The 13,768-nt window shown below is 43.8% G+C and overlaps 1 protein-coding gene across 1 annotated transcript in view; it reads right to left on the reverse strand.

The window, feature by feature from the left end:
- The window catches only part of TRABD2B (TraB domain containing 2B), a 291,275-nt gene that overhangs the window by 5,843 nt on the left and 271,664 nt on the right, over positions 1-13,768 (reverse strand). The window lies entirely within an intron of this gene.

The raw sequence follows: 13,768 nt of genomic DNA on the forward strand, positions 1-13,768 counted from the left end.
GCTTGAGTTAGTACTTTGATTTGAATGGGCAGGTTGGAATTCATCATGATTCCCATGACATTCAAGGTCAAAAAGGTTCATTTAAAATTGATTTTGAAGTTTCAAGTTGTATTCTCCATTTCATAAAATGCTTCCATTGCATCCATTATTGGATAATCCATAATCCACCAATTGTCACAGAGAAGCACAACTGAGCATGCAGGCTGCACAAGGTGGATTCAGGACTTAAAAACAAGGCATTCTGCTGTGGAGCAAGGATAAAAAAGACAAGTTCTGCTGAAAATAAGATGTGACACTAATACCTGCAGATTCTCTATGTTACTTTAAAAATCTTCCATAAATGGGATTTGAAGGCACTGAAAACGACTGTCAAGTGAACTTTTTACAGGGTAAGAAGCTATGCAGTCCTATAGATATTTAGTGACGGTATCTGAGATCTTGACCTTGGAAGAAAAAGGCTGTGTCTTGCATAATATCAGATAACAGGAACAATACCTTGCTCCAGACTCATGTGCAGAAACAGAATTTAGTAGCACTGAAGGTTTTTGCCTTTCTTCTATCAAAGCAATAACAAGACAGCTTTTAGCTCAGATGCTTCAAATGTGTTGAGTCAATCACAAACTGTGAGAAGAGCAGAGTCCACACAGAAGAGGGCATTGGTTAACACACATGGGTCAACATAAAATCCAAAAGCCAATCACTGCACATTACACTTCACCTCGGGTTTTGGGATAATTCATTTCATTTCCTCTTTATACTGTCACCACATCTTCTGGGTGGGATACTTGTTCTGTAGCTAGAAGTAATCTTAACTAATGTGCAACGTATTAGACTAAAAAGAAAAGGCAGTCTAGAATTAAAGACATGGAAATTGCTTCATGGGAGCAGATAATCTATCTAACCAGTATTAGGTCTTTGACAGTGAGAAGCAGTGCTCGTTCCAGAGGAACAAACTGCTGCAAATAAAAAATTCTGAAAACAAGCCTTGCCAGAGGAAGCTCTTATCTGAATTCCCATGGTGAGTGGTTTGTTTATGTCTTAAACCGATGATACAAGACACATAGCTTTAGAACTTATGCTCTATTGCATCAAAACCACTGCAATCACTTTATACAAAGTTGATCTGGAATAAGCTAATGTCGCTGTTTCAAATTTGTCCAGCCTTTTTGAGTGGTTAATTTAGTGCTGGCAAGAATGGTACCAGATTAGGCACTGTCTACCCAAGCTCCTGTAAAATGCGGAACAGCAAGTATGAATGGCCTTCCCACAATGAATAAAAAGCATCATTAAAGTGTACCCTCTGACAAAACCAGGTACCCCATGCTCTGAGTAATTCAACAGAAATGCAGTCATGCTCCAACGTCTGGTCCAGACCTCATTTATCCTGGTGAGAGATGCCATGGTGCACAGATCTGGCCACACTGGCAGTGGGATCACAATTCTGGGGTTTTTCCCCTGCACTAGTTTTCCCTAACTATGGGTAGGTGCTTGTACTCATCTTTTGGTTATTGTTTGTCACTTTACAGAACTATACAACTTAGCCCTTAGATAAAATTTTAAACTGCAAGAAGGGTCTGGTTTTCAATTTCAATTTAAAAAACACTGCTAAATGCCATTCAGACTTGCTGTCTGGGTGTCTCCTGCTCCTTACACATTCTATGGGCTTGATCCTCCAGTGAGATTCCTTGCGCAAACCGTCTTTCTGCACCTCAGGGATGCATTGTGTGAGGTGTCCGGTGGGAGATGCAGTCTGGCCAGGGAACCCAGAAAAGAATCACAAGTCCGTTCATCACCCAACTACATCTAAGAGATTCCTAAAGCAGCCTTAAGTCAACTGTTTCTGTATGATGCTTCTATTTTCTAGTCAACTGCCAGTGTTTCGGGTTTTTTTGATGATTTTTTTTTTTCCTCCTTTGAAAACAGGTATTTTTTTTTTGGGAGAACTCCTCTACAGTTTACTTAAAATCCCAAGGTTTACCATCAAAAGATCTGAGAATTTTTGACCACTGTTCTCCTCAGTCAGTAAGGTAATTTTCTGTTTTCAATACATTAGATTTCTATAAAGGCTTCTTTGTTAAGATAAATACTGTTAGGTGGGGTTTGTTTTTAAAAAATCCTGAAGTGCTTTACAAGAGAAGAACAGCGCATTTCCATTAATGTGTACAAAGCACGCTAATAGCAAATGAATCACAGTTGCTACATATAAGACATTTTCTTAAATGCAACTTTACTTCTAGCACGCTAGCCACTGCCAAAGTGGTTCAGAGATATTTAAAGAGAATGACCCCTTTTACCAAATACCATAAAACTCCTTGTAGAATCTCCAAGTTTCTAACTAGCCTGTTTCTGTAGCAAATGGGGAGAGAAACTTCTCCAGAAGGTGCTCCACCTCATTCCAGTGCAGGTCTTTGGCAGGTACTTGCTCTTGCTCGGGGTCTTTCTCTTCCTAGGGGTTACAGAGGGGCCCTGGACAGGCAGGTTAGATTCCAGCCTAATCTCAGAGGTGGCCCTGGTGTCAGGGGATGACTTCTCCAAATCCCGTCTCAGCATTTCTTTATGTGCACACAGGATCTGACCCTCAGACCTTCCCTAAGGACGAAAGCAGCCGCTGACTCCCCTGAACTCAACTGGAAACTTTCCATTGCCCTCAGGGAGGTTTTGATCATTCCTGAAATGTCCATAGAGAATAATAAAAATGAATCACTGATCTGAGGGATAATAATCTAAATTATTATCACGCCTTCTCTTGCCAGCCCAGGATATCCCATATTTGAGCCTTTTGGTCTGATAAAAATGTCTTTAGTAAAACATTCCACATGATCTAGGGTGAACAGGCTCCACTGTTGATACCTCTATGTTTTGCTTCTGTGTACGGGATTGTTTTAAAAAATTGGAAGACTCCAAGTATCTTTTAGCCAAATGACCTGCGGTATCATATTCATGAGCTTGTACTTTTGATCATATAATAGGGCAGTTTTTCAGATCAGTGCATTAGTCATATATTGTCTTACCATCATTAGAATGTGTAAAACTTTCCCAAAAAATGGGGCCCCAGGCACTGGCTTTGCAAACAGACCCTACTGAATCCAATTACATAATTCAAGTCCTCTGTGCTGGGAACATGCTGAAGCACCTCGATGATTTGGGAGCATTTTAAAACTGAAAAATAAAACAAACACACACGCAACCCCTTTGGGGGAATTTCTCTTCTGGTTTAGTTTGTAAGGACTTTGCAAAGAGGTCACAAACTCATTTTTAGTGTGACTTGGCTTATCCACATAAGCAGGGCTCACCTGACCACGTGTGACACCACAGCAGAGTGACAGGAGATAGGACCAGGAGGGACCTTCTGGCCCCTCTGTCCCAAAGACAGCAATAAGATCTAAACCCCTCCTGACACGTATGTCTAATCCAGTTTCAAAACAACCCTGCAATGATAGCGATTCCAGAGTATCTGCAGACATGTATTCCAGCGTTTCACCATTCCTGACATCCAGAATTACTGACTAATGTTTCACCAAATCTTCCTTGCTACAGCGCAAGTTCGTGACTTCTCCTGTCCCCATGGACAGGTTTATTCCTTTCCTCTTCTCTGCAGCCTTTCACATGTTTTGAAGACTTAACCATGTTTCACCTCAGCATTCTGCCTTTTAAACAAACAAGTCCCTCTGCGTTTCTCTGCAAATCCTCAGGTGCTCTCTCTCCATCCTTTTTTTTCTGTTCTCCCCTGGCTCTGCCTAGATGATCTGTGCCTTCTCTGGGGTGAGAAGTCCAAAACTGGAAACAGCAGGTCTAGCTGAGACATTCCCAGTCCTGTGCTTTGCGCACTAGGTACCCCTGCTTCTTTACTTGCAAAGCAAAAGTAAGTGGATGAAAAATAAGCAATCATCTCTAGGAAGATGGTATTTTCACTACTTTTTGCCCCAAAGTCGAAACCACCTTTATGGTCCCAGAAATTGTTCATAAGCTCATGAAAAACTGATGGTGCCCTGAGGGGGTGAGGACCGACCTAATTATGGTGATATTTCTATATATTTTTAATCTGCTGCCATACCTCGGTCCCAAAACAGTTTCTATTCAGGGCGGAGGAAGTGACCCTTTTCAGCATAACTTAGAAAGTGTTTGGGGATTTTTCTGGATCAAAGGAGCTACATAAACACATGACAACTATTTTTAATAAATGTAAACCAATGTGGACTCAGACAGTCTTTCTTACAAAAGCATCTGATGAAAGAAGCTTATCAAGACAATGTGCCAGCATAGATTGAACTCTGAAAAAGGCATGCTTTCATTGAAAACCTAAAGAGCTAGTAAATGGAAGGAAAATTTTTGAGTAAATACAATAATGGCTGTTTTGCATTTGTGATTTGATGTTAACCTTACAATGTTTAGTTTTTTTTAAAGTGATATTAAGCATATGCTTCCTGTTTCTTTTCAAACAAATTTTGCCCAATTTTTTTTTTTTCCTTTTCATTTAATGAACAGATGTGAAAGGAGTTGATCACATTATTTTTCTGCTGATCAGAAATAATGTTCTGCTAGTGAGGACAATTATTCTTGGAACTAACCAGACCTATTTATGTCACCAAAATTTATTAATCAAGATTTGAAAAATACATCTGCTTAAAGTGCTGGGGCCAGCCCCTTGAAGTATGTAAACAAGCTGGCTGGCAAGAAGTCTGACTACACATTTGAAAGAAAAGAATCAGTGCTCAACCAAGAGCAAAAAAGAGTATTTTGGGGGAAAAGAAAAAAATCACAGTAGAAAAAAATCACACTAGAGACAAGTCACAAGGAGTTAACTGTGAAGACCATTGGAGTAACCTCTCAAAAGGAATGCGAAGTCTCCATCTCCTGAAATATTCATATTGGTATTTGATGTGTTTCCCAAAGGGATTCTTTAGATCAGCATAGGCTCTGTTCCCCCAAGCTTTATCTATCTCTTCATCACTGCCTTCCTTACGGACACTGTTCTTGCAGTCTGAGGGATAAACCCTGCAGGATGCTGCATCTCCTGGTCCCAGACTAGCAGGATGCTGAGCACTGCAAGCCCACAAGTGCTCCCAGCAAGGCTACTATGCCCATACCTACAGCTCAGCACATCCTAAAGCCCTTTGTGGGAGCAAGGCCAAGAGGCTCATGCTTTTGCAAGGTTCAGTTCATTAAAAAAATAAAATAATTCAACCTGGATCAGATTAAAGAATCCAATTTTGGCCCAGAGAAGGCCACTACTTATTTGCAGTAGTGTAGCAAACTGCCTTTGCATGTCTGAATGAGTAAGCAATATCACACATTGGTTTGCGGCCAACAGAGAAGACGGGATGAGCCAAAGAAGAGTCTTATCTCTGCTAGCTTCCCTTTAGGCCAGGGTTGCTGGGAGCCCAGATCTTTGGCCATTTTCCACACTGCAAGCATCCACCCTCTCCACAAGCAGCACAGCCACAGAGATACAGGGCTACACTACGATATCTGCGGCCACACTATGACAGAGGGGTCAGCCAGCAACATCGGGAACACAACCTGTTGATGTCCATCTGAGCTTTCCATCTGATGAGACTCAAATGGGAACCATCTTTCCACCTGAGAGGAATGTCAGGCTCAATGCTCTGGCTCCTTTGGAGGCTGACAGTGAGCAATTCCCCACCCTGAAGCAGGCACCTGCGTGTGTCCGACCCCCGTGCAAAGGCAAAGGGCAGTGCATGTCCAGTGGCAGAGGTCTATTCTCCCAGCCCTGCTCTTTGTTAGGACTGCATCTGGCTTATCTTCTAGGAGAAAGAAGAGGGTATCGAGGAAAAGAGGGAAAGGGAAGCACAAGTTTCTCCAAGCAATGGCTCTGAAGGGATGAAAAGCCATGCCAAGCACGCCAGGACCCTGACTCACACTGTCACCAGGTGCTCAAGCGCAGGAAAGGTGGTGGTGGGGAGCAGGACACTGCACGCAAGGATGGGATGCTTATGGGGATGGAGGCAAGCAATGTGAGACCCCTTCACCTCCTTAACGTGCAAGACTGAGGCTGTCAGCAGCACCTGTTGAAGGTGCCATCAAGAAGATTGACGGGCACCCCTTCAGATGACCTGGCCTTCAACAGGACTTAATGGTGAGATAAACTGTAGCTCTCTCAGATGCAGGCTTGTAGCTGGAGCTATTCAGCTGTATTCCCACTACAGTTTGTGTGGAATAAGACAGCTCTGGAAGACAATCCAGCCTCTCAAAGGCATGTTTCTAAGGTAGGCGAGATGAGCAGCTTCTGAAGATCTCTATCTCTGGAATTCAGGTCTCCTGAACCCCAGCCAAGCTCAAACCCCAGTGAGGGCTTTGACTGGTAAGGACGGGTTCCTAAACTGGGATGGGGCCACAGGGTGAGGAAGAGGAAAACTGCTGATCCTGCAGCACAAAAATCATTGGCTGGCGGAGACGCAGCTCCCCTCTGCCCTACAACGGGCATGGCAGAGCTGCAGCCTGCTGTCCCCTCTTTGGGGTGGGTCTTGGCTCTGAGCTCTGACACGGAGGAGCAGGTGGCTCAGTTGGATCAGGGGCTCTAGGGGATCAGGGGCTCCATGATGGCATAAGCAGGAGGAGACTCAATGTTGAAATGCAGCTGAAACACCTCTGGTGCAGCTTTGACCCCCCTCTGGATGGGCCATGGGCTGGAAGCCAGCAGATTTGTTTTTCATCCTTGTGTCCCCCACCGAGGAACCATCAAAACATTGTTAAATCACTTGAGTTCTATCACTCCCCTGACTCTGGTCTGAGTCAAGGCCTTGAAGCGTTAGTGTGACACCATCGGCATTAACCCAACGTGAAGCGTTTTGCAGGCTCTCACTGTGATTTGCAGGTCCCGATTGCCCAGGCCACCTGCAAAATATCTCCATGATGACAATTTCAGCCCCGGAGTGACAATGACCTGCAGCGAGGCTGAGCACTACAGCGGCATCCTAAAGCCACAGGTGGGTCATGCTGCTAAGGCAAAGTGTGTCATCTGCGGTGGGGCCAGAGGCAGGGACGGGGATGGGATAGGAAGGGACGGGTCAGTGGGGACTGCTGCACCAGAGGCAGAGGGAAGAGGAGGAGAGGAGTTTGCTGTCACCGCGATGCAGTCTGAGGGTCCCCCAGGCATGGGGACACAGTGACACAAACTAGGACATGAGGATGCATCTAGCAGGTAGGGAAGGAGCAGGTGAGAAACAACTCCAGCACAGCCCGAGGGCCCTTTTCTGAAGTGAACTTTCAGTGTGCGGGAAAGTTTCCTGCACCTCGTGGTCAGGTTTCGCTTTTCCCCATTCCCAGAGGAGACTGCATATGGCCCTTTTCAACTGCCTGCCCTGAAAATCCTGCAGGAAAACCCTGCAAACACAAATCCTGCACCCACACATGTGGCAGCATCAGATTCAGGCCCATCGCTCCTTTCCAGACAACTGCAGAATGGTGTAAAAACACAGAACGTTGTAAAAACCAATAACCTTTGAAGCACACCCTCGGAGTAATTACCCCATTCCCATCTAATGACTTAAAGATGTTATATTCCTCTCTGATTTGGCAACAACAAAGATTTTGACCTTATTAAAACCAGTCTGTCAGGAAACTACATGTCATCCTTTAAAAAAAGAAAAAAAAAAGGAAAAAAAAAGAGGAAAAAAAAAGAAATTAAATTCTTTAAAATCCCTGTGAACAATAATTCATGATACTGTAGTTGAAGACCCATGATTTGTTGTAGAGTGTCTGGGTGGTCCCGAGGCAGGAGATGACAACATTAGCTCTTTCCTTTGCCCTTCTGAGAAATGCTTTGATGATTCTCTAATATCCTAAGAATATCCCCCCGTGATTCTGCACTGGGACGAGGCAATCACAGAGCTGGGATAATGCATCCCAGTTTTACCCAGGGCCTGGCCCTTGCTAAGAGGGGATAGCTCAGAGCCCTTTGTTTCACCGTTTCTGAGCCAGGATGTGCTCAGGACAGTCTAAATAGTGATGTGGGCTCAAAAGCATCCACAAACTCACCCCCACCCACTGCACACATCTGGTTGTGTACCTGATTTGTATGTGCAGTGAAGGCACTCATCATCATCACGGCTCAAATAACCAAATACTTGTTTCACTGGTTCTTGGACAGATAATGATTGCAGGTTTTACAGCCAAAGTAAGCAAGAACATCAAGGGTGCATACGTAGATGGGCTTAGTATGGTAAAAATCTTGCCAATGACACAATCTGTGAAGATTTCTGAGCAACTTGCTGATACACAACACATAATGAGTTCATTCGATAGTGCTGCAATCAGGTGGTTTTGAACCAAGTCCCAATAATTAGCAGAATACCTATCTTTTTTTTTTTCCTGTATTTTGCAAGCTGCTGCTCTCACTCCACGTGCAAAACAATTTGCATTTTTAGGGCGGTCAAAATCCTAATCCATATTTTACGTCTTGGGCTCAACCTTTCGATTAATTAGAAGCAGAGCGACTCGGGCTGCCCTCTCCTCTGTGCACTCAAGCGTTTGTTTGGCATTGTGTGGGCCCTACGGCTCCAATATTTTTTGCAGATGCGCAGAATTAACCATGCGTGTTTAGATGTGCTTGGGGAATGCATACATTCATAGAGATGTATATATTTGACCTTGTCACTTTCTTGTTAAACACTGTAAAAGATATCGCCTTTCCCCCCCGGATTTTAAAATGATTTAGAATAGGCAGCAGTAGTGGGGAAATACCTAAAACATCCTGTCAAATTAAGTATTTTCTCCAAGACTGTTCTCTAAGACACACAATTATTTCAGCTAAGAAGATGCCTGTGCAATGTATTAAGGAACAGAACGAACAACCAAAATATAAACTGGCTTAAATGGATGTCCAATATACTGCATTTTTCCATTTGATTTTAATTTTCTTTTTCCCTCTCCCTGTTCTTTTTCCATCTCCATGCAACAGTTTTTCTCTCCACTTAGTCTGTATCACATTTTTCTCTCTAATTCACTGGGCTCACTTTCCTACTCACTGCTTGCATTTTTCCAGAGTCTCTCTTCGTAAGAATAATTAAGGTTGGGTCAGATCTTTGAACCTATTATTTGGAGCAGTATTGAATTCCAGCTTGTTCCACTAACAAAAGCACTGGCTGCTTTTTCTTTCCAACAGATTCACTCTCAAAATAACAAAAAAAAAAAAAAAAAAAAAAAGGTTCTTAGGGCATATCTACCAGGCAGAAATGCCAAGGACATTAAATTGCTGCATTGCCCAGAAGGTTTGAGTTCCTCTCTGCAAAGCAACTACAGTGGTACCAGCCACAGCACAGACCCCTTAGACTCTTTCTCCCCAGGCACTTCCAAACCCTCTGAAAGCCCGGAGATGCCGCTGGTGGCTTACAAAAAGCCACTTGCTGGTCTGCATGGTCTGAAAGGCTGCAAAAGCTTTCCTTGCCGGGTGTTGAAGCTGGGAGCCTACAGCATCCTGGTGGAACTGAGGTTTTGTGAGCAGGGTCCGTACCACATCTCTCCACAGTTGTGCTACGTGAGGCATCCCTGACATCCAGCCGCTCACAAGCAATAGGCTTGGCTCCTGCGCCTTCCAGCGTGGTGGGCTCAGGCCCCAGGTATAATGCTTACTTTGTTCAGTTAAGTTATTCAGGAATCGTAAAGAGGCAAGCTGAGTGAAATCGGAATTTGGCCTGGCATTTTCATAATTGCAGGAACCCGGCTTTTATAGCATTAAACCCATATGAATTTAAATAAATCCTACTTCTTCATCCCAGTGAGTAACTGGACGTAGACCACAGCTGCCCTTTGGGGTCCTGCTGGGTTTTCAGCACGCAGCGCAGCCCATGCCGCATGCAGTGTCAGGGGATGAAATTTCCTCCCCTTTCACTCCACAGTGAATCTGTCTTCTCAGATAAACCTGCTACCACTGTGTAACTGTGGCTAAACCTCGCTTATAAACCAACTGCCCACCACAACAGTAATGTCGTCTTCATCCCTGTCATACTTTTCTTCACTTAATTTCACAGGGCATGAAACTCATTACTCAGAAGGGAAATTGCAGAACCAGAAATAAATACCAAACCCCTTACCCTTTTACTTTGGGCTAGCACTGATGGTGTTGTGTGTTTGCATTTCCACTGGATTTTGAAGACCCTTTTTTTTTTTTTCTTTACAGGAACTCAAGTGCCTTCACTGGAAGATGAAGCTTTTTACATTTTATGGATTTTTACGTAGCTCTTTTCAGCCCAGAGCTGTACCTTGAGGAACAGCAGGTTTGCAGTCTTTTGGGGCTTAGATACTGCTAGATAGAAAGGTCACTCAAATATACGTCAGTCCAACGTAGGGTTGCAGCATATGAGATATCTTTTAAGATAGCCGGCAACCTCCTCACCACATCTGCGTACCGCTGGGGCAGAGAGGCAGACAGCCATTAATGTAGCACACAATGTCCTTTCAGAGGTCCCATCTTTGACCCAAACTCAGCTTTCGACATGACTCCGTTAACTTTTCTCCCTGATGGGCGCTGTGCAAGGAGCAGCTATGGCACGGATGGGTCTCTGCCGCTTCCATAACCTGAGCAGCGGGGAAGGACCTTGCTCCTGACCCCAACAGATCCAAATCCCATGTGCATGGGGGTTCAGCCTCCCTGCAGGGTCTGTGCTGGCTGTACCATCAGTGTAATCCAAGGAGAAATGAAGCTATCTTTGAAGAAGATGGAAACAGCCACATTTTGTCAACCAAGTAGTGCTGTAAGCCAGGAGTCTGAACGCAGACCTGGCCACCACCCACCTCGACAGGGAAAACACACTACTCGCTGAAGGAATCAAGAACTGCAATTTAGAGAATGCAGGTGCTTTACCACTCACTTCTGCCTTTAAGGAATCCAACTCACCCTGGGCACGAGCCCCCCTCGCCCCTCAGCACGGCTTACAGTGCCTGCAGCTGCAGCCAGCCTCACCAGTTTAACTCGGACCACGCTTCACCCACCCCAAGCAGCGGGGGAAAAGCGCTACTGTCTATTGGATTTTCTCTGCCTGTTAAACCAGACAAGCTGTTTTTCAGCTGAGTGAATGTAAAGAGTTTTGTAGAGCTGTGTTAAAGTGCATTTCAGATTTAAAGGAATTCCCTTTCCCTGAGGGTACTCGGTGCATTTTTCCTTCTTATCGGTTTGATAGGAGCCAGAAATACGGTTTTATTATTTTGTGTGCGATAGACAATATACCATGAGGAGTCACAGTTTAAGGCTCCAAGGAGCCAATCCTCAGAACATCTGGCTAGTGAAAGCCCTGGATATGGAAAATATAAATGTCAAGGCTCATATTTACAAATTGGAAGGGCCATGACGACATCTGCTAACAAGCTTTCTCTCAGAACCCATTTGCTGTACATGGTTATTCACAGGCAACAATAAACATGTGCACGGATCACATGCGCGGTCTGCCCTTCCTTTCAGTCGCCGAAGGAACACACGGCTCCGCTCCAATAACACACAAACGCTCTGTTCTCACAACACAGAAACACAAGTGTTTGCAAACCTCATAGCAAAGCTCTTGCCTACCAGACCACAGTGGGATACGCTGCTGGAACAGGCTAAAAATAGCTGGAGAAAAAGCCTTGCATTAACACAGAAGACAAATTCATTTAGTGTTAACTCTTTTGATGGAATACGCACCCTCCTTTTTTGCCTCACTCCACAGGAGACACTTTGTACTACAGGTACGGACCTGAAACCTTATTTTTATGACTGAGTATTTGTGGATGGGAATCTCAAGACTTAAAGAGTCTAAGCTATTCAACTGTGATAGCTTAATATTAACATTAAAACAATATGTCTTGACCACAGTTCAGCCGCAACAGGCCCCCAACACTCCTGGCAGTGCCACAGTCATAGAGACTGCCCACGAGGCTGCCAAGTTGTCAAGAGAAGGAAAAGCATCAGCAGAAAGAGCCTGGACTGCCTTACAATGTCCATCCATTAATTTAGTAAAGAATAAATGCTGACTGTCTTATCCAGTTGGCAGCGTTCTTGGCCACACATGCATCTGTGTGAAAATGGTAGGAAAAGCAAAGAAGATGATATAACATGGAGGAGATCTACCTCCTGGTTGAAAAATGAAGAAGAAAGATGCCTAGCTATGCCTCCTGCATTGCAGACTGCAGTAATACCAGATGGCATGGACATGCTAGCTATGAGTGAGACGTGCCCCATCTCAGAGAGGTTCTGCTGAAGGCTGTAGGCTCCAAAAGCCCATGCTTTCATTGGCATGGACTGACTGCAAAGTGAAGCACAGTGTTTGTAAGATCACAGCCTCCTGTGGAGTGAGCTTAGAGAGACGGAGGTGGGTGCAGAGGTCTGGGGATGAAGATGGAGATGCTGGAGGGTTACTCTTCAACTCTTTGCTCCAAGGCCTATGCCAACTGTGTGCAGCCAAAGTTAAAAAGGGCAGGTAGAAAGCGTATAGGAGGAAAACAAAATTTAAGCAGAAAATGGAAAATCATGGAACCAAAAAGTTAACAGGTTGTCCAAGATCAAGAGGAGTCCTGGCACTGGGTGAGGAAATGAGACTGTGCTGGCTGAGAAACAGTGGAACAAGTGGGGATGTGCATTATGGAGGAAGAGATTATCATAACTCAGCAGCTGCTCCTTCTTGAAATGGAATCCTAAGCAAGCATTTTGTTTGTACAGCAGCAGCCAGATCTTAGGTGGCTTCACAAAGCTTGGAATGGCAGGGCTGTGTTTAGCCCAAGTCAGATCTACACCAAAGTGGGGCAGATATAAATATAGAATATGGACTATCTTTACTCAATGAATATAAAGTGAAAAATAGAAAACAAGAAAGCAAGAGAAATCTCTTAATAGGTTCCATAAAACATCCTGCAGTGTATTTTCAATCTTAATCAACACTGAGGAGGAAGGAGCAGAAAATGTTATTGGATATGCAGGGCTGAAAAATACCTCACTGGTCAAAAATCTTAGCTTTTCTGTGTTCCAATTTTGTTACTTGCTTGCCTTCAAAAATATGGATTTAATATTCATGATGGATTTAAATTTCACAAAAATAAAATACCTAATGCATTACCAATAAAGAATTTAGTTTCATGAAATAAAATTGAAATCTATATACAAATTACATCTCTATTTCCAAGAGACTTCTGTATTCTTTATCTCTAACAATTTTATTTTCAGGTATTTATAGCTTTCATTAAAATAGGGTATGCATACTGCTTCATATTAATTGTTCAGACTGGTAGTGAGAGACTTTAGCAATACTGAAAGTAAACATGCAAGGCTTTTGCTTATTTTTTTTTTAAATTTATCTGTGTTTGTTTCATCACACAGTGTCAGTATGTTATAGAGAACAACAGCAGAACAAAGTAAAGCACAAAGATCTCTTCGTGTGCCTAGCAGGTGAAAGTGTGGCTGCACATCTTTTCAGCCCCATCTGGAGCATAACAAATTAACTCTTTGACTTTACAAGGGGAAAGAAGTTATCACTCACGCCAGCTGACAGGGAGGGTCTGTTAGCATAGAGATGCTAAAGTTTTGGACATGAACGTCAGGACTTCCCATCCGTTACCGCGATGCATGAGAGAGTTGTGGGCTGAGCGCAGGTTTCACCGCATTAATTAATATGTTCTGTGCACTCTGACCAAGCTGATAATTCAAGAAGCCTCAGTAAAAACCATCTAGGGAGGGAGGATATGTCATCACCGTATCGTGTGTTACAGTCAGGAGATTTATCTCTTATTTATACTGCACTGAGTTATACTGTGCTGCTATTTTACTTCCACTGGAGGGATGTGT

This window comes from Chlamydotis macqueenii, chromosome 8 (genome assembly GCF_036417535.1).
Source record: "Chlamydotis macqueenii isolate bChlMac1 chromosome 8, bChlMac1.mat, whole genome shotgun sequence".
Lineage (NCBI taxonomy): Eukaryota > Metazoa > Chordata > Aves > Otidiformes > Otididae > Chlamydotis > Chlamydotis macqueenii.